Source organism: Ictidomys tridecemlineatus, chromosome 5 (assembly GCF_052094955.1).
Source record: "Ictidomys tridecemlineatus isolate mIctTri1 chromosome 5, mIctTri1.hap1, whole genome shotgun sequence".
Taxonomy (NCBI): Eukaryota; Metazoa; Chordata; class Mammalia; order Rodentia; family Sciuridae; genus Ictidomys; species Ictidomys tridecemlineatus.
Genome location: NC_135481.1, coordinates 150,659,934 through 150,680,659, shown reverse-complemented (window position 1 = coordinate 150,680,659; position 20,726 = coordinate 150,659,934). Strand labels below are relative to the sequence as shown.

Sequence of the window (20,726 nt, the reverse complement as noted above, 5' to 3'; positions counted from 1 at the left end):
GACATCATGAGGTGGGCCATAGTGGTTAGTTACTAGGAGCACAGAGCTGGATGGGCCTGGGTTGCTGAACCCAATCCTTGCCTTCCCAGTTCTTTCTGGGTCAGGCATCAGGACAGGGCCAGCATCTGGTCCCTGGGAACCCTGCTCTACCATGTACCAGTTAACAATTTGTGGGGATTTGTTAGTTGACAGAGGGTTTTGCACTTCCCTTCAAATGTTTCTCCTGGGTGGGCCTGGAGAGTGGTTGAGCCCAAGGAGGGAGTGGGGGATGCTGTATGTACCTAACCAGGAAGGTCATCTGCCAGGCATTGCAACATGCAGAAAGCCAAGAGTCTGAGCTTGGGGCCCATGGACTGGCTTCACTGATGGTTACTGAACAGAGGGAAAGTGAACAATCGCAGACTCCCTGGCTCCCAGGCAGTAGACCCTCTGCTCCTGGGACCTTCTGTAAAGGAAGAGTGTGGCTGAGAAGCTCACTGTATTCTTAGCCTTGGGAATACACTGCAAGTGGCAGCCTGCAGCCTTGTGGCAGTTCACAGGCAGGTTGTTAAAGGTGCTTTGGTAGTGTGGTGGTGATGGGCCTGTGCTTTGGGGCTGGCAAGTGGTTCTTGGCACAGTTGGACAGGCCAGACCTTTTCCCACTGAGGATGCCAGGTGAGATCTGCTGGGAACTGATGGCCATTGGGAATCTTCTCCTGAACAACTCTGTCAGCATGTCCTAGGAGGGGAGATGCTCAGAGTATCCTGCTGCTGTCTTCACCTGGAGAGTCTATGCAAATTTTCCCCTCAGAATTACCTCTGTATTTTCATTCTGGGGCACTCCTAGATGGGCGCTGCCCCTCCCGGGTCATCCAGCACCACACTGATGGAGAAACTCTCCTCTATAGTCAGAAACTTCAGGTGACCCCCTTTGCCTGTGAGAGAAGACCCAGGTTGAGTGTGGTGATCTGTGCTCTGTACAGCTTCAGCCACACGTTCCAGATGCTCTGTCCCCACTCTTTAGAATACTTTCCCCACTCATTGCAATTCCTTACATTTATCCTCCTCTTTCTTTGAGGCTGTGTTTGAGGGTTTCCCGGCCTGCAAGTGTTTCCAGTCTAAAAAGTGGCTCCCTTATGGGACTAGGCAGGCCTGTAGAGGGAGCCAGAGCCCTGGTGGGATCAGGAGATCCTCAGGAGTGATTGTGAGAACTGCAGAACAAGATAGGGCTAAGATGTGATTACCACTGTAAGTTCAGGGATGCCTGCCCCCAGTGGGTTTTGAAGAATGAATAGGAGTTTGGAGAAGATTCCATAGGAACAAAAAGGCTCAGACACAAGCATGGAAGAGGTAAGCACAGGTGGTGTGTGGCCTTGGGGTCTGATGAGGCAAAGCTGTGACTGTGGGTGGAGCTTAGGCCCAGGACCTCAGTTACCCTACCTGCTGTGGTTCAGAGTGAATGAGGTTGTCATTCCGTGGTGTGCCTCCACACAGCCTGTTAGAGAACCTGGCTACAAGTGTGCTTCTCACGCTTACATTATGGTGGGGTGTGGTTTGGCTTGTGGAGCATGGGGGAGGTTGATATTTGGAGGTTTTAGCTGGGTGGCCTGCCCCACAGGCAAGAAGTACAGACCAGAGGAAAGAACTCAGTCCTTAGTAGTTGTTGGCATTTAAAGCCCCAGAAACCTCATAAATCATAAAGATCAGCTCCCTCATTGGACATGTTAGAAAGATGAAGGAGAGAAGAGTTGGGGATAGGTCTGGAGGTGGAGCCTGAGTTAACAATATCTCAGACTCATGATCTTTTTGAGGTAAGGAAACTGAGGCACGGGTAGGTTACTTAAACTTCCCAGGCTATCGGTGGCAGAGCTGGGATGTGAACATAGGTGACTGTCTCTGCAACTCCTTTCTGTAAGGAGACGTGGGGGCTGGCTGACTTGAGGTCGGCGCTGCTCTGTGAGGAGTGGCTGGCTGAGCGCTGACAGCCGCCTGCGTCTCAGGGAGGAAGCACTGCCACTTGTCAATCCGGTGGCTCGCTCTGGGCGCCGACACACGTGCACCAACCTTGCAAAGGTTTTTGTTCATTGCTTTTGGTAGGAATCTCCCAGCTCATGTGCTGCAAATGCTATTTTAAAATAAATAGCCCACATCATGCCAAGCTCTGAATCTCCTGTAGCATTTTACTACTGTGGAAAAAACAAGTTAGGAACAGAGCCTTGATAAATGCTTTTCATTTCCTGTGAGAGTGAATGAAACCTGAAATATTAATAGCTTTGGGTTTCCCATATCTTTCTCCAAGAGGGTTTGAAAAATATATCCCCCATGCACTTAGAGTGAAGTCCAGCTGCATACAAGCTCATGCCATTTATTATCCATGTTCTCTGTCCTTTGTGTATAAATATGAGGACTCCCTTGAAAACTTGGAGAGATTCATGATCAACTGCCTACCCTGGGCAACCTTGGGGAACCTTGGAGTTCCGATCCTATTTTGAGCTGCTTTTGAGGTTATGGGCCATTAGCTCTGTAATTTTAGTATATGACCCCTCTGTTTATGAATGAACAGTTTGCTTTTTCACTGGCTAATGCCCTGTTTGTGATCTTTTTCACTATAGTCTCCTGAATAATCTCCTGAATAAGTATTGCTGAATCTCGTGTGGAAGAACCACCACAAAAGCCCGGACTATCCTGTGGACCCAACGAAAATCATCTTGTTCCTGGAGATTCCCAGTGAGTAGGACACGTCTCCATCCCTGTCGCGCTTCGCTTGACGTGCCATTTGTGTAGGAGTCTCGGCTAATGTGCCAAGAGGGAGCTGCGAGAATAGTTAATACCTGTTGGCGTCCTCACCTTTCTCTGATGAAAGCTTAAGTGAACTATGCACATTTTTTTTCATAATTTTCTGTTTTTACAAATTTACATTTACAGTCATTGCTTGGTATGCATGGGGGCAGTTACCAAAATCTGAGGATGCTCAACATCTTATATAAAACGGCCTAGAATTTGTATAGAACCTATACATATCCTCCCCAATACGGATGACTTGTATGCCTAACACAATGTAAATGCTATGTAAATAGTTGTTATGCTGCATTGTTTAGGGAATAATGACAAGAACAGAGTATGTACATGTTAAGTACAGATGCCAGTCATCATAGGCTTAATTGCAAAGTATATGAAATAATCACAACATGATTAGCGCTTCAATAATAAGTGCCGTAAAGACTGAGATCTGTGAGATGGTGGAAAAGACACGGTAGCCTCCATATCACTTCATTCATTTTAATTCAGTGTGGTGCTTGGTGTGTGGCAAATTCAAGTTTTACTTTCGGAACTTTCTAGAATTAAAAAAAAATGTTCTTGATCTATGGTTGATTGAATCCATGCGTGTGGAATCTGCAGATACTGAGGGTTGAGTGTATCTTGAGAAGAAGGACAAGAAGGAGAACAGGCACTCCTCAAGGACAAATGGCCAGACAGTGGACCTCACATTTCCTATGCCCCTGACAATCGTACCTCAGAAATCCTGTCCATGGGAGCCACCAGTTTGGGTGCTCTCTCTTCCTGTCTGGGTGCTTATGTGGCTCAGGGCATCCAGGTGATCAGTTCTCTCTGGGAGCCCAGGAAGTTGAAGCCAGCAGGAGGTAGGAAGGTTCTCCCTGCCCCACATGGTAGTACTTAAAAAGGTGCCTTCTCTTGGCCATTCAGCACTGACCCAGTGGCTAGTCCAAGGGACTGTTGGTGTAGACAGGGACTTCCTTTTTTTAAAAATATATTTCTTAGACTTTCTGGACCTTTATTTTATTCATTTATTTGTATGTGGTGCTGAGAATCGAACCCAGGGCCTCACACATGCTAGGCAAATGCTGTTACCACTAAGCCACCACCCCAGCCCCTAGGCAGGGACTTCTTTAGTGACAGCAGGCAGGACGGCTGGAAACATTGGAGGTTTCTGCTGAAGAGTCCTAAAAGTGGATTGTTTAGGGTATTTTGAGCTATGTCTGAGGCACCTGAACCAAAGTCAGGTGCAAAAATGTGTCACCTTTGGGATGTCACCTGCTGGAGAATGACAATAACCAGGCCTGTGTGTTTCCTGGGGCAGCCATAACAAAGTACCATTGAATTGGTAGTTTATATAATAGAAATTTATTGTTTCTTAGTTCTGGAGGCTAGACGACAGAGAGCAAGGTTAACAGTGTCGTTCCTTTTGAGTGCCGGGTAGGAAAGATGTATTCTGTGCCTCTCTTTTAGCTTTTTATGGTTTGCCAGCAGTCTGTGGTAGCATAATTTTAATATTTACATGGCCTTCTCCCTGTGTCCTTATCTCCATATCTGAAGTTTCCTTTTATTTCATAAGGGAATATTAAATTAGGGCCCACTCAACTGACCTCAATTTAACTTGATCTTCTGCAAAGACCTTATTTCCATACAGGGCCACAAGTGCAGGTACTCAGGGTTAAAACGTCAGCATTATTTTGGGAGGAGGCATAATTTAACCCACAACATGTCCTCTTCTAGGGGCAGGGTCCATTCTCAAGCTGTCTGTGGGATGTGGTCTTTAGAGTAGCTTGACCCCTCCTGCTGAGGGGAGAGATCATCAACAGCCTAGAAATAGGCCTGCATGGTCCTCTTCCTGCTAGCATATCTATGTGCTGTACACAGCAGGGCCCACGCTCTGTCCCTTGGTTGATGATCAGATCTAAGTTCCAGCCTCTTGTGCCAATACAGGCCCCTGTTTGGCTCCCACACTGCCTTCCACTGACAATCTTGCTACACCAGCCTCCCCACAGTTCCTGACCCTAACCCAGACCTCTTCCTGCTGTGGTGGCTCAATGCCAAGCCCACTTCCTGACTTCTTTCAGGAAACATCCTGGCTGCCCCGCCTGGTCTGCTCCTGACATTGCACTGCATCGTCTTCCAGTACAGCCATGCACCTGGTAGTGACTCCCCAGTCGACCGTGGACTAGAGATGTGACAGTGGTTCCATAAGATTATAGTGGAGCTGAAAAATTCCTTTTGCTTAGTGACATCATAGCTCTCATGACATCAGAGTGCAATGCAGAAGTCACATATCTGTGGTGATGCTGGAGTGAACAAACCTGCTGTACTGCCATTTATATAAAAGTATAGCACATACACTTATGCACAGTACAGGGAAATTTGATATTGATTAGTGCTGTAGTTTGGATCTAGACTGTCCTCCAAATGCCCATGTGTTAAAGGATTTTTCCTCACAGTGGCGCTCAGGAGGTTGTAGAACTTTAAGAGACCCAGGGCTTACTGGGAGGTCTTTGGTCTTTAGGGGTGTGCCCTGGAAGAGGATCACGACACTCTAGTCCCTTCCTCTTCTTCTCTCTTCTGTGCATCCTGGCAATGAGATGAGCAGCTTTGCTCCACCATGTGCTCAGTTGTGATGTGCTGCCTTGTTAAGGTCCAAAAGAAATGGGGCCAATCATCTATGGACTGAAACCTCCAAACTCTGAGGCAAATCAACTTTTTCTCTTTGTAAGTTTATTATCTCAGGTATTTTCTTACAGTAATGGAAAGCTAACTAACACAATAAATGAATATGTGACTGCTTTATGTTTTTACTATATTATACTTTTAATCCTTATTTTAGAATGTACTCCTTTCATTTATTAAAAAAAATACCAGTTTACCATAAACGAGTATGCTGCTTTATGCTGGCAAGCAATTTTGTATATCTCATGTTTACCCTATCGCTTGATTACATCATCTTTCTTATGTATGACTGAATTTTTTATTTGTTTGCTCATCATGGCCCTAGAACAATAGGCTAGACCTTTATATATATATACATCACGTAACCTAGGAGTATAGCAGGCTATAGCATCAAGGTTTGTGTAAGTACATTCTGTGATGTTTGCATAGCAATCACCTAATTATGCAGTTCTCAGAATGTATATTCATTGTTAAGCATCTAGAGTATTTGTTGAGACTTTAAAAGTAGTGATATCACCATTTATTGCACCTGAACCATGCATGGTGCTGAGGGCTACTGTCACCACCAAAGGCCCAGGAGAAAACTGATGTTGTTGCCCCCAGTCATGAGTGATGGAGCCAGAATCCAAACCCTTGTCCTATCCTTCCAAAGCTTCAACCATGCCTCTGTCACTGCACCAGGCCCTGACCTTGGAAAGACCAAGGCAGCTAGGACTGGCCTATGTGTAGAGTTACTTACATAGCCTTCTAGGCCAGGTCACTGCTTGCTGTGATATGACATGTACCAACCACCCTGGGCCCCCTTCATGGCCAATGTCTCCATTTACTTTTTCAAAATTTATTTTTATTTTATCAGTATAATACATGTACATATCTTAAAGGTTTATTAAAAATGGCACTTTCTTTATGCATCCCCTCCCCCATCCCACTCTCTATATGCCACCACTTCCAGCTGTTTCTTCTGGGAATTATCTCCATAGTCGTAAAAAATATGTAGTACTGATCTCTCTCTCTTTCTCTCTCTGTGTGTGTGTGTGTGTGTATATGTATGTGTTAGAGATTGAACCCAGGGCCTAGCACATGCTAATTAAGCACTCTACCACTGTGCTATATCCCTGGTCCTGCACTGATATTTCTTTATTACCTATTGTGGTAAAGTTGATTCTAACATGCAAATCCTCCTTCCATCCAACAAATACAATTTTATCATCATTTTGGGTTAAACTCTTATATAGGGTCTATTACCCATCATGCCATAGTAATAAACATCCCCCAAATCTGAAATATAGGCATATCTGTTTTATTTGCTTCATTGTGTTGTGTTTGCATTTTTTTTAAACAAATTTAGAGTTTGAGGTAACCCAGCATTAAACAATCTGTGAGTGCTATTTTCCAACAGCTCAGATGAGTGTTGACATTTTTCACTGTTATTTTCTAACTAGGTGTGTATATTGGATTTTTTTAGACAGAGTATTGTTGTACACTTAATAGACACAGCACAGTGTGATCATAACTTTTATATCTGCACCAGGAAATCAAGATATTCTTGCAACTCAATTTATTTTGATATTCATTTTATTGCAGTGGTCTGGAACTGAACTGTATCTCTGAGGTATGTCCATAGTTCACTTTCTTAAGAGGCCATGGCCTTCTGTTCTGGGGACAGGGAATGGCCTGTGGGCCGGTCAGTGAGGGAGTAATAGTGGGGCTGTGGGGCCTCAGCACTTAGCAAGCAGATTCTTTGCTGTGTCCCTGTGTTCGGTGTCTTCTGTGCTGCTGTCACCTTGTCTGTTTGCCGTTTTCCCAGAGTACGTCCCTCCCCTCCTCTGAGTGGCCAGGGGCTGGCTGCTCCCTGTTCATAGTGTTCTTTAGCCCCTTTTTGTGCTTTGGTTTTTAAACTTCATCCCCTTTCTATGCTTTGGTCTTTTGGGGTTGGGAGGTAGAGGGTGAATGGGGGCTGGAAGGGGCTGCTTCTCTTCACCCCACCTCTGGGGCTCTTTATCCCTGCACCTCCTTTAGCACCCTGTCTGGTGTGGCTTGTAGACTCAGATTTTAGGTGCTTCTTGTGCTCCTGTTTTTGAGTGACTTCAAGAGAAGCCGCAGAAAGGCTGGAACCCTCCTTCCTAAAACTGGAAGTCAGCCTGGTCACCTTCAGTCTGGTCACTTCAGCCTACTCCAGTCCCTCTGTGCTGATACAGCTCCCAGTGGGCAGATCCAATAGACAACCTCTGTCCTCATCCTTCTGAATGCCTGTGGCCCTGGACGCTGTGCTCTCCCCTCTCCTGGCCTCATTTTCAGTCTTAGAACAAGTGTCCAGTTTCTCACTCTTGAATATGATGTGTTGGTTTTTAAAAATTGAGGTAAAATTCACATAGAATTAACTGTCTCATTCAATTCATTTTTAAGATTGTGATGTAAAAATTTTACATGTTTGTGGGGTATCATGTGATGTTTTGATACATGTGTGCATTGTGTAATGTTCCAATCAGGATGAGTATTTCTATCTCCTTAAACATTTATCATTTCTTCATGGTGAAAATACTCAAAATCCTCTCTTATAACATTTTGTAATGTACAGCACCTTATCATTATCTATAGTCTGGGCAGTGGTACCCCAGAACTACTTTTGTCTATCCAACAGTAACTGATGTCTGTTGATGGACTTCCACTTTCCCCTCCTCCCACTTCTCTCCCCAGCCTCTGGAAAACACTGTTCTACTTTCGATATCAGTGAGGTTGACTTTGCATATTCCACATATTAGTGAGTTAACAAGGTACTTGTCTTTCTGTGTCTGGCTTATCTCACTTAACATAGGAATCTTCAGGTCCACCCATATTGAGGCAAAAGACAGGATTTCATTTTTTTTAAATGCTTGAATGGCATTTTACAGAGTTTATGAACCACATTTCTTTATCCAATCCTCAGTTGAACAGTTAAGTATTAATTGTCTTTCCAATGCTGTCTGGCCACCATCTCTAACTCCAAGACCTTTTATCATCTCAGAGACGTCATTTCTTATGCCCCCTTGTCCTGCTTTCTGTCTCTATGAATTTACCTATCCTAAATGTTTCCTGTAAATCAGAAATTATAATATATGTGACTTTTGTGTGACATGTCTGACTTTAGGATGCTACTCCCTGGGGCTCCGTCGGTGTAGTTGTGAGGTGTGGGGGAAGCCAGCACTTTCTAATCCTCTCATTATATCTCAGTCTTTCACTGGGTCTTTGTCCTTGGCCTGTGACCTTCACATGAGTTTCTTCTTGTGCAGGTGCTTCTGGACTTACTGTGGGGTCATGTTTGATAATGTCATCATAAATTGAAAATATCCTAAGTTGAAAATGCATTTAATACTTTTAATCCACTGAGTGTCATGACATTGCCTAGCCCATGTTCAGCTTGACCCTGAACACTTACATTAGACTACAGTGAGTAAAACCATCTAACACAAAGCCTGTTTGATAATAAAGTGTTGAATATCTCAGGTAATTTAGTGCATAATCTACTGCAGGTGAAAAACAGTGGTTGTATATGTATGATTTTACACCATTATAGTCCACATATTAGTGGAAATCCGAAGTCAAAGCATCATGGGACCATCTGTATAGCTATTTCAATGCTGGAGGATGAGGTGAAACAAGACAGGAAGGCTAGAGAGGGCTGGAGTCAGAGGAGGGCCCTTCCCCCATGGTTTTGAGACAGGTTTTGGCAAAAAACCCTCCTTCCAGAAGGCTCTGGGTGTATTTCACAAGTATTATTTACCCCCTGCATCTGCCAGAGCCACCAGCAGATATTTCTTGGCTCTTCACAGTGAGAACCAAGTAAAAATAGTTTGTGTGCAACTACAACTAAAAAAATAAATATTAAAAAAATAGAGTAGATAAAGCACAAGAAAGTTTGGGGACCCCCCAGGACAGTGACCCCCAGCTAATTCTCACTGTCATGTGAATCTATACTTGGCCTCCAGCAGTTTGTCAAAATCACCCAAACTATTGGGTGGACTTTGGACATCTGCTCCAGGTCAGCACATCCAGCAGCTGGCTCTGTGGACTCGTCTGCCTCTTCAGATCTCAGGGAAGCTGCTTGGGTGAGAGAAGGGAGAGGTTTGCAAACTGAGTTCACCAATAGGTCTGAGAAGATTCACTAGTTTTTGGTTCATCTGTTTTTTTTTTTTTTTTCTTGTCTTAAGGACAAGGGTGATGGGTGATGGCTTCCAAGGTCTTCATGTGTTAGAGCTGAAACCCTGCTTCTTGCTCTGCTTTGATTTTCCTTATGACTCTTATCATTTTCCTTATGACTCTTAAGAATTATGTTCTTCACTTGATAGTTGTCTCTTTTTTCTGTCTTCTTCATTAGAGCACAGGTACCAGGGGCTGGAATGTCATCTATATGTTCCCTCTCACTCTTGCAGCCAGAAGAGAGCTTGGCATAATGTGGATGAATATACCCCCAAAGTGATAAATAACAAGGCTAAGCCACCTCATTGAAGTGGCTGATAACTTGTAGGGTTTCTTCTGTGCCTTGAGTTTACGTGAACCTGGGATACAGATAAGTTAGACTGGGCGATGATTTGGATTTGTTTTTTTCTCTAAGGTTTATGTGTTGGAAGGGTGGACCCAGTGTGATGATGTTGGGAGGTGGTGGAACCTTAAAGAGTGTGGCCTAGTAGGAATGATCAGGTCATTGGGGATGTGTCCTTGAAAGGGATTAATGTAGTTCTCACAGGACCTTTCTGTATGCAGCTGTTTCTTTTACCAATTTCCCACCATGTTGGGATGCAACCAAGGGATCCTTTACCAGAGGCTGAAAGAATGCCTAATCCTGCACTTTTGGCCTCTAAAAATATGAGCCAAATAAACTTCTTTTCTTTAATAATGTATCCAGCACCAGGTATATTGTTGTCGGAACAGAAAATGGACTAAGACTGATGGCAGATGGATGGTTCCCAGAGGTCCTCAGAGAATAAAGGACCCAGCCCACTGTAGCCATGCCAAATGTTTTGGTGCTGTGTACGTCTCACTGGGCATGGTGGTCTGTCTTTAGAAGGGCACCCTGTGATAGTATTGGAGCCAGGGCCTCCCTTGGGTATCTGGGTTAACCCAGCTGTCATTACTATGGTCATTTCTAAATTGCCAGCTCTTACTACAGGTAAACCTTATATCTACCTCCACCCTATATTCCTAGCACTCTGCTTTAGGGATTACAGTAGTGGGACTTCTGCACATCCAGAAAAACAGTTTCTCCCTCATTTCCCACATCTTGTTGATGATCCCACCACCAGCTTTAATTCTCATGAACAGATTTTTTAAACCACCACCATCTGTTCTTCCCTTAATTACAAGCGTAAAAAAATATTATTGTCCTAATTCCACTAAAGGGAGAATATTGTATATTCCAAAGACCACAGTTCTTGCATGTGGATCTGCCATCTACTGCTAAAGATGAAGTGGCTTCTGCCTAATATTAAAGCTTCCCAGCGATTATTTTACCTAAATGGTAAAATCGGCCCACTTACATCTCTATAAAAAGTGGAAGTAGCTGAGTTGACAGGGGAGATCGGAGGCTGTGTCCCCTACCTCTTCCTGATACTCCAGCCTCCCAGCTTCATAGCCTCACCAGTATAGGAAAGGACTGGCAGAGACTGGGTGGGTACCTCCTCTGCCCTTGCACTCCACGCAGCAGATGGCGTGGACATGGTTCTGAACTGGGATTGGGCCAGACACCCGACAGAATGTACGTGGGCATGGCACACATGGAGTTTGGTGGCTAGTGGACACCAGGTTGAGAACTGTATTGGAGAAGAGTGTCATGTCCAATACCCAGTGTGTCACCAATACTGGTGTCTCTCGGGGCTGTCAGAGCCCAGTGCTGCTGTGGTTCTCACATTGTCCCACGTAGATCTGGTAAGAAGGGAACAGAAAGGGGCTTTTAACTTCATTTCCACTGTCCCTCTGAGTCTGTCCTGGAAGTTGGTTCTTTCCCTGCCAAATGAGTGTTCAGGCAGCCAGGAGCTTTCTGTTCTAAGGCAATGGGAAGTTCACGGGTTACTTTGAGCCCTAGGAAGCTCAAATGACAGTCTTCATGGAACCTCTGGAGCTTCCTCCTGTCTGGTGGAGTCCTGGAAGGCGGGAGGGGACAGGGGGCTGTATGTGTGCTCCCTTCCCTCTCCTGTGGTCTCCCTGCTTGCTGGCCTGCACCTGGGCTTGCTCATTTGCTCTTGCTGGCCAGGGTGAGCCTCAGGCATGGCATGTCAGGGGAAAGGGCAGTCTTTCCACCAGTGGCCTGGTTGGCACTTTCAGGCTCCACCAAGTTTTAATTCTAACTTGTTTTCTCGAGGGGCGCTTGTGTGACTTCCTCAGACATGCTGCTGCTGAGAACTTATTGGCCTGGTGACTGGGTGACTGTGCTTTCCATTCTCAGACCCTATGGGTAGTCCTCCAAGGAGTCTCCAGGGGAGCACCTCACATCCAAGGGGCAGCAGGAAGCTCCTCCCTGGGAAGCTATTCTTCAGTCCTGGTGAAGAAGGTTCTGGTGATGGCCTCTGGCTCTGGATTCTCAGGCAGTACAGACAATGGTTTCCCAGATGCTGGAGACTCAGGGCAGCCATCCCTTGGTCCCTGCTTGTGGGGCAAGGCAAAGCCACCTTCCCCTCCTCCAAGGGCATAGCCCTCCAGAGTAAGCCACTTGCTCCCTTCTTGGTCTCCTGTGGATCAGAACACTGGGAAAATGGTCTGGGTGGGAGGAGGGGGACCTCTTCTGGTGGAGGAGGTGAGTATGTTGTCACCTCTTCCAGCCCTCTGTGCAGATTAGGTTATGCTGAGCATCCCGCCCCAGCCCTGTTCATCTCTCAGAAGAGCCTGCCTGAGTTCAGTAGTTCCTGGACCCTTGAGGAGGCTCAGGAACCAGAGGTTACAGGAGTCTTGTGCTCCAGCCTGCTACCTGCTGCCACCCAGCAAAGCAGGGCTGTGAGGGCGACCTTGTGTCCTTCTCCCCTGTCCACAGGACCTGGTGTGGCACCATGGCAGCGCTCAAGTCACTAGCCACCCATTTGACAAGGTTGTGGTCCTCCTTCAGTGCTTGGCTGGAGATTGGTTTTCACTGTCGAGGTGGCCCATGAGGACCATTTCCACTAGGCTTCTCCACCATCCAGGAGTTGCTTCTCCCTCAGAACTTCCAGAGTGGTGGTTTTCAGGAGTTCAGCAGCATCTCAGGGTTAATTAGAATGTGGGTATCTTCATTTGGCTTAGAGATGAGAGAGTTTTATGTTTATTCAAATTAACAGTAATTTAAAATTACAATTTCTGTCTTAATTGTATGTATTTGGGGATCCCATTGAAGTCTTTGGAAATAATTGCACAGTAATATTTTGGGAAGTTATATTAAAATGCACAGATGTTCACGTAGAGAAAGGTCCCTGTGGGTAAGCTTCAGCCCTGGCACCGGAGCATCTGAGATGGTTTCTGCAGCAGGGTCTGACCTGAGTCTCAGCCTGGCTGTAGGCCTTTTATTCAGGAAGGCAGTACCTGAGTTCAGCCCCCCTTTCCCAGTCCAGGAGACCCTGCTTATCTCTGGGGATACATTTCAAGATGTTCTGAAATGTGGGTTTCTGAAACCTCGGATAATACCAAGGCCTATATATTTACTAGGTTTTTTTTCCTATACATACATACCTAGGATAAACTTGAACTTACAAATTAGGCACAGTAAGAGATTAACAGCAATTACTAATGATAAAATGAAACAATTATGGTAACCCACTGTAAGAAAGACTATTTAAGATTGATGAATTGTTTATTTCTGAAATTTTCTACTTAAACCTCTAATAACTTAGGACCACTGTACAGTGTGGGGAACAAAGCCACTGAGCCACAGCTACAACCAGTGTCGGAGTCAACGTCCTGCTTCTGGTGAGTCATCTGTGGGAGAAGCCACTGGTTGGGGGGAGGGGGGAAGGCAGGTGGTAGGTGAGATAGTCCTTGAGGCTGTGTGTCCACACTCATGGGCAGTAGGGGTCAGGTTCCCTGGGAGGCTTTTCCAAGCTACGGAGAGCCCAGGGTGCATGGTGGGCCTCCGTAGCCCACAACATGGGGTTGCTAGCCCTGTGTCCCAGGATTCCTGGACATGGGTCACAAGGTGGGATCACCTGTGGTGAGCAGTTTCAAATCTAGAAGGTATCTCTCCTGGAGGATGACCTTGTGAGCAGAGTCCCTCTCCCCTGAGCACATACAGGACCTGCTTGCTGTGTGGAGGGTCTGTGGGCCACGGTCCCCTTAGAGACACAGATGAGTTTTGTGCAAGCTCTATACCTCACGGGGTGGTAAAAATAATTTCCATGTGGCTTAGCCTTTTGCAGAAAGCTGTGGCAGGATGCTCAGGGCTTCTGAGGGTTGACAGTCCCAAGAGGGTTGGTCTTGTCTCACCAATGGAAGTGACCAGTAGCCTCAGTAGCTGGTGCTGCCCATTATAGTACTGGTCACTTTAAAGCTATGTCTGGTCCTGGCTACAAAGGGAATAAAAATGAAGGGCCCTTTGCCATGGGCTAATGTTTGTGTCCCCGCCAAATTGATATGTTGAAGTTACCTGCAAGGTGACAGTATTAAGGAGGTGGAGCTTTTGGGAGGTGATTTGGTCCTGAGGGTGGAGGCCTCACAAGTGGGATTGGAGCCTGACTGAAGAGGCCTGAGGAAGACCACTTACCCCTTCCACTGAGGACACGGTAGGAAAGTGCCGTCTTTGAGCCAGAAAGCTGTTCCCTTTGGACAATAAATCTACTGTGCCTTGATCTTTGGCTTCCCAGCCTTGATAATGGTGAGAAATAAATTTCTGTTGTTTATAAGCCTCCCATTTATAGTATTCTGTTATGACACCTGCTGTGGTTTGGTACGGTTTGAGTGTGTTCTCTAACGGTTCTTATGTTAAAAGCTTGGTCCCCAGTGTGGCATTGTTGAGATCCTCAAGGGGTGGGACTTGATGGAAGAGGGTTATGTTATTGGGGGTGATGTCCCTTCATGGGACCATAATTAGTTCTCTCAAGAGCTGATTGTTCTAAAAAGAATGATCCTAGCCCTTGACCCTTCCTGGTTCCTGTCTTTCCATGTGAGCATTCCTTTCTCCACATATTCCTGCCTTTATGTCATCTACTATCAGGCCCTCTCCAGAGACTGAACCCATGTGACCACCTAATCTTGGGCTTTCAGCCCCCTAAACTGTAAGCTAAATGAACCTCTTTTCCTTATAAAGTATTCAGTATCCTGCATTGTATTGTAGCAACAGGAATAGACAATGCATACCTCAAATGGAATCAGAAACCCTTTAAACAAATGTTTTGTCCTATGAAAGAGAGTGTGGAGTCACTGTTTCCCAGTAAACAGAGCTACAGAGGCTATGCAAAGCCTTAACTAGATTTAGATTTTAAGATCTTACCACTGGATTATGAGGAAAGTTCTGGAACTCGGGTGCTTCTGGTCTGAAGTCAAGTCTGGTTGAGGCCCCAGAAGGTTGCACATTTGTCCTGTGGAGCATTTTTCTCAAGTGCACTTTTATCCTCTGGCTGTGTGCCAGACCCAGGTCAAGCTGAAGGTAGAGTCATGACAAGCAGAGCTGCTGCCCTTGAGGACCCCACAGGCTGGGGTTTGACACTAAAGCCCAATGAGGGGCAGCCCATGTGGCAGGGGACAGAGGGTACTACGAAAACTTCCAGAAAGAAGTGGTTATGAGCTGAGGCTTCGAGAGCAGAGTCAGATCAGGAGAAAGGCGTGAGCAGGGCGTGGGACTAGTTGGAGGGTGTAAGCCAGGGAGAGCAGGTGCTGGGAGAAGAGGCTGCAGTGTAGGTGAGCAGGACCCACAGGTAGACTGGTCCTCATTAGCCTTGGTCATAAGGAGTTTCAGTGGTGTCCTGGGACCATTGAAGAGGTCAGAGTGGAGTAAAGACTCGAAAAAGCTTGCACTTCATGATTCTGAGTGTGGGGAGTGGGTTTGGGACAGGAAGCAGGCCAAGGAGCTGTAGACGCCTGTTTACAGGTGAGTACCAGGGATCAGTATGTGTTCTGATTGTGCCTGGAGACCAGGTGTCTACAGCTGGTTTCTGGACCCCCATTGTCAAGGGCTGGTGACTGAAATGCTGGTGTTTCTGGGCCGATGAAGAGAGAAAAACTTGGGATGTAGAGCAATGGCCTGTGGTGACAAGTGACATCATGGGGGTCTAAGTGGGTGTGGTTTCTGGGGACCTGTGTGGGAGGCCAGGAACCAGATGATGCTGCCAGGTTAACTGCTGCCATGGCTATGGGTTCCTTCCTTGCCGGATCTGGTGGTCCTCAGCAGACTGTCACTTGCCAGTCTCATGATTTATCCCTGAAGGGACCTTCAGAGCCCTAGGATGGCTCACACCTGAAGATTTGCCCCATGCTGCATCTAGGAGCTCCGTCACCCAGTGCTGTCTGTTCTGACCTTACCTGTCAGAGAGATAGAGAGGCCAAATAAGAGGAAAAAGGATGTTCAGGCAGAATGTGCAGGAGCTGCCTGGGCTGTTACATCCTTAGTGGAGTCTGGCTCCATAGAGCAGAAAATACAAAGCCATAGAATTTTAAACCAGAAAGAAATTCATCATTTCTCCCACTTAAAAGAAGTGAAAGGGTGATCAGCTCTCTGGGATCATCAGGGACTCTTTGCTCCACCATCTTAATACATGACTTACATTGCAAAACACCTTGTGGTTCCAGCAATCAGGCAGGCATTCTAGAACCTGTAAGGAGGAAGCTTTAGCACAGGGGCTCATGTCCCCACCCATTCAGCTGCCTTTAAGAATTCTCCCTGGGAATCACCATGCCATTCATTTATATCTTTTGGACCACATGTATATATTTTTATATTATATAGCCCAATTATCTGAAAGGGAGAATTGTATGTGGTTTAGTTTAAAATCCCAATTCTGTTCCTAAAGAAGAAAATGGAGATGGATGCTGTCCTGCCAATGCCAGTCCTTCCAGAAACACCTGCCTGCCTTTGTCTCTCTACTCTGAAGCACCCTGTTTGCCTTCCTTCTTTCCCCCTTCCTCTCTTTATCTCATCTTTCCCAAGTGTACTAAGTACAGGGACCTCATGGGCTCTGCTCTGGCTTTCCCTGCCTCTTGGACATGGCTTTGACTGGTTCTTTGCTTTCCTGGAAGTTCTGATGGAAGGTTTGATTGAATGTCTGGCAGAAGGCAGGCCCTGAACCAGGAGTGGGGCTGAAGCCCTGGGTGTCATCTTCTCTGTTGAATGGAGCAGTTGCATGCTTGTCAAGAGAGGGCAGGCCTCCTCTGTCCTCTAGGGCATCGTGAGAATGACCATGCACTCTGAGCCACACAGTTCCTGGCATGCTCCATATGGATATGGAGCATGAAAAAAGCAGGGACTCTTCACTTCTTCCCCACAGGGTGAATCTGAACAAAGACAGATTGTAATTTCCCCAACACTATGTATATATTTTTTACATTTTTGGTTGGTTGCTAGTGCTTAAATTACAGATGTCCTTAAGGAGAGCAAGTGACCTGGAACTGGGCTCCTTCCATATGCTGCACCTTGAGGTCCTGCTGCTCTCCCAACCCCACCCTGCCTTTATCTGCTACTGGGCAGAGCACTGTTTGTTTCATAATGTGTAACCTGTACAGTCAGGGTGGCCATGGAGAGTTGGAACCTACAACTTGGTGTCCAGGCAGGGGGATTTAAATCATCCTTGGGGAATTCTAGGGTCAGAAGAGCTGAGTGCCATTGCCCAGGGAAGCTGGATATACTGAGTCATAAACTTCTGGGTGAGCCTCTCTGGGAAGGGCAAAGGCTGTCCAGGGCTTAGGGCAGCAGGAGTTAGCATGGGATGGTGGCTTACTGCTGTGGGGAGGTGTTTCCAGAAGTTCATGTGTTGAAAACTCAATCCCCATAGTTATTGGTATTTGGAGGTAGTTTCTTTGGGAGGTAATTAGGATAGATGAAGTCATGAAGGTGGAGCCCCATGATGATATTAGTGACTTTGTAAGAAGAGGAAGAGACATACTAGCTACATCCTTTTTCTGTCTTGCCATGTAACGCCCTCTACCATGTTATAATACCGCAATAAGGCCCTCACTAGATACTGAGCGGATGCTGGCACCCTGTGTTTGGACTTTGCAGTCCCTAGAACTATGAGCCAAATAAACTCTCATTCTTTATAAATTTTCGGGTGTCAGATATTTTGTTATAGGAGCAGAAAATGGATAAAGACAGGGCTGAAGTTCAAAGTTGCAGTGCAGATCTTCACAGGACTGAGCTCTAGCTGGAGCATTGGAACAGGGAAGTAGAGGAGTAAGCCATGTCTTTACCTTCACCTCCAAAGTCTACCCAGCACAGGATAGATTCAAGGATAAGCCTGCATCAGGAGAGTCAGCTTGTCTTAGCTGAGGTTATGGAAAGAGAGTCAGAGCAGGAGCCAGTGAGTACATTCCTAATTAAGGTCCCCTAGTTGTCTAAGAGAAGAGAAGAGTTAATTTCTGTTTACCTTATTTTATACTGTTTTAGTTCACATTCTTTAACAATCAGTTTATTCATGCAGAGCATGTCTCTGTTAATGAGAATATAGGATTAGGCAGAAACCCCTGTTTATTCCTGCACCAGGGTGGAACAAAGAATGAGTATTCCTACGCATTTTCAAAGTCTTGATTTTATTCTGTTGCATTTTCATTTAATTTCATGTACAGGAATGAATTTTTCTAGCCCACTGGAAAAGAATTGTTTTCTCCTGAGAGGTTTTTCATTCTAGTTGAAAATTGATAGAGTTTGGTTTTGCAGTGATCCCAGGAAAAGAGAATAAAGTCCTAGCACCTCCTGTAAGGACGGTGGTGGGTCTGTTGGAGGTGCTAGAGGAAGTCCTGGATATATTAATGTGGAAGACACGGTTGTTTGTGATTTGCTTCTCTAGCTTTGCAGATTGGCTGTCTTGCTGCTAGTCCACTTGCATGTATTAGTTCTTGAGCACGACATCCCAAGTACAGGTCATGGACATCTGGTCCTAAGCTTGCTGTCCTTCTGTGACTTGTCAAATTAGCTTCATGCAGGGATATAAAGTGATAGGCAGGCGAAGCATCCTTGCACACCAGCTACAGTGTGCCAGGCCCATGCCTACAGCAGCTCTTGTGAACTTGGTGAGTGACTTTCCCACTCAGAAGAGGATTCTAGTTGACTGGTTCTGTGTCTTGGAGGCCAGTGTATCCCATAGAAACCATAATAGATACAACTGCAAGACACTTATGTCCATGGTTGGGCACATGCTGGGTACTTGCAATCAAGTACCCAGTCTCTTTTTCCTCTTGTTCCTCTTTTCCCCACAGAGAGGAACAAGGATCTAGAGAGTTGGCTGGTAAAGGCTAGAGTCCACAGAGTCTCTGGGCTTCCTGCTTGGAAGGGCTGTACCATTCATGGGCGGGAAAGTTAAGGGAAGCACTTGAGGACCTGGACAGGATGTGAGTTGGAAGATCCCATGATGATGGGTATGAGGTGGCAGGAGCTCTTTCATAGCAGAGAGGGGCTCATAAGCCAATGACAGAGATGGGCCTTGACCCATCCTCTCACTGACAGTGGCATCTTTTGGCATGTGGTGCCTCTCTCAGCCTTATTCTCCCTGTCTGGACTGTGCAATGGGCAGAATAGAAATGTGCATCTCATACACCTGGTTAGGCAGAGAAGGCAAGTTCATAAGCTGCAGAGTATTATTCAGACCTCCCAAGTTCTATTTCCAGGTTAGTAGACTTTGCTATCTTGTAAGATGTGGGCCTGCTGTGTGCCTGATGCTGGTTCAGGGATCATTTGAGCCATCATCCAAGATTCTCTATTAGGTGGGCAGTGTACTACCAGGAGGCACATCAGAAGAGGCTTAAGCCTCACAGCAGGGATGCTGAGCTAGGATGCAAGGCACTTCCTGTCTTCTTTCATATCTAGCTGGGATGGAGGCACTTTGCTTAGATACTTGAGGGGAATGTAGTGTGATCTATCCAGGGATGTATCATGATAGTCATGTTTAGGGCTGCGGAAGCAACTCGGAGATAGGGCACTTGCATGGAGTGCACAAGACCCTGTGTTCCAGCCCCAGCACTGAAAAGACAAAAAGACCAAAACCAATAACAAACAAATAAAAACCAAAAATCAAACCACAAAGAAAATTAAGAGAAAAAAGTTATGTTTAGGTGCATATCTTCCAGGCTGTTCCGTCACAGCTGAGTTTGCACATGACAGAATGTGCTTGGTGTGTGGTGCTGACCATTGTTGGCGGGTTTATCTGGAGTGTGGCTGCTCAGGGAGACCAAGGTCTAGGCTCCCTCAGTTCTAAAGATTTGAAGTCAGAGGAGAAAGGATTTCCTGATGGCTTCTCACTTTCTTTTTTTTGGGGGGGGGCAGGGATTGAACCCAGGGACGCTCTCCACTGAGCCACATCCCCACCCTTTTTTGTATTTGATGTAGAGACAGAGTCCGGCTGAGTTGCTTAGGTCCTGGCTAAGTTGCTGAGGCTGGCTTTGAACTCTCTCTATCCTCCTGCCTCCGCCTCCTGAGCCCCTGGGATCACAGGTGTGCATCATGCAGGTGACAGTTCTGTTTTTCATGTTTTGAGGAACTGTCATTTTCCTCAGTGGCTGCACCGTTTTGCATTCACACCAACAGTGCACGAAGGTTCCGATTTTTTTCACATCCTTACCAGCACCAGCACAAGAACTTGTTATTTTCTTCTTCCTCCTCCTCCTCCTTTTCTTTTTCTGATTTTTCTTTTTCTTTCTCATTTATTTCTGGTAGCCACCCTAACGGGTGTGAGCGAAAGGGCTTTGCTGTTAATTTTGGCGGTCACCATCCTCACAGGGTATTCTCAAGGGGAATTTGTAGTGTGATCTGAGGTTGAAACTCGGAGCTCTTCCGGCGGTGGTGTACACAGCCTGGGCAGATGTCAAGCTTTGCTGTGCTCACCTTGGAAATATGGACTATGCTGTCATGTCCCTGTGGGTGAATTAGGGACCCTGAGGTACATCAGTGCACAGTTTGGGAACCACAGTACTGGCCGGCGAGCTTCCGACTGGTGAGTGACTGGAGAGACAGTAACGTATAAATGGAGGAGAAAATAAATCCTCAGTTATGTCATGAAGATGAGCTTAGGGAAGCAATGGAATGGGTATAGTAGAAATGGCCTTTCACTCATCTGTGTTCTTACAACTATAAAAATGGGGAGAGAATGGGAGAGACTGTAGATAAAACATTTTGTGTTTCTGCATAGTGAAGAATTCCAGTCATGTGGTGCTGA

General features: G+C 46.0%; 1 protein-coding gene across 12 annotated transcripts in view; it reads left to right on the top strand.

Moving 5' to 3' along the window:
- Nucleotides 1-20,726, top strand: part of Apba2 (amyloid beta precursor protein binding family A member 2) — a 252,008-nt gene that overhangs the window by 43,240 nt on the left and 188,042 nt on the right. For all 12 annotated transcript variants that reach the window (XM_021722842.3, XM_078051293.1, XM_078051291.1 and 9 more), the window contains exon 2: nt 2,592-2,706. The gene's annotated coding sequence lies outside the window, so the exon portion shown is untranslated. The remainder of the gene's footprint in view (nt 1-2,591; nt 2,707-20,726) is intronic.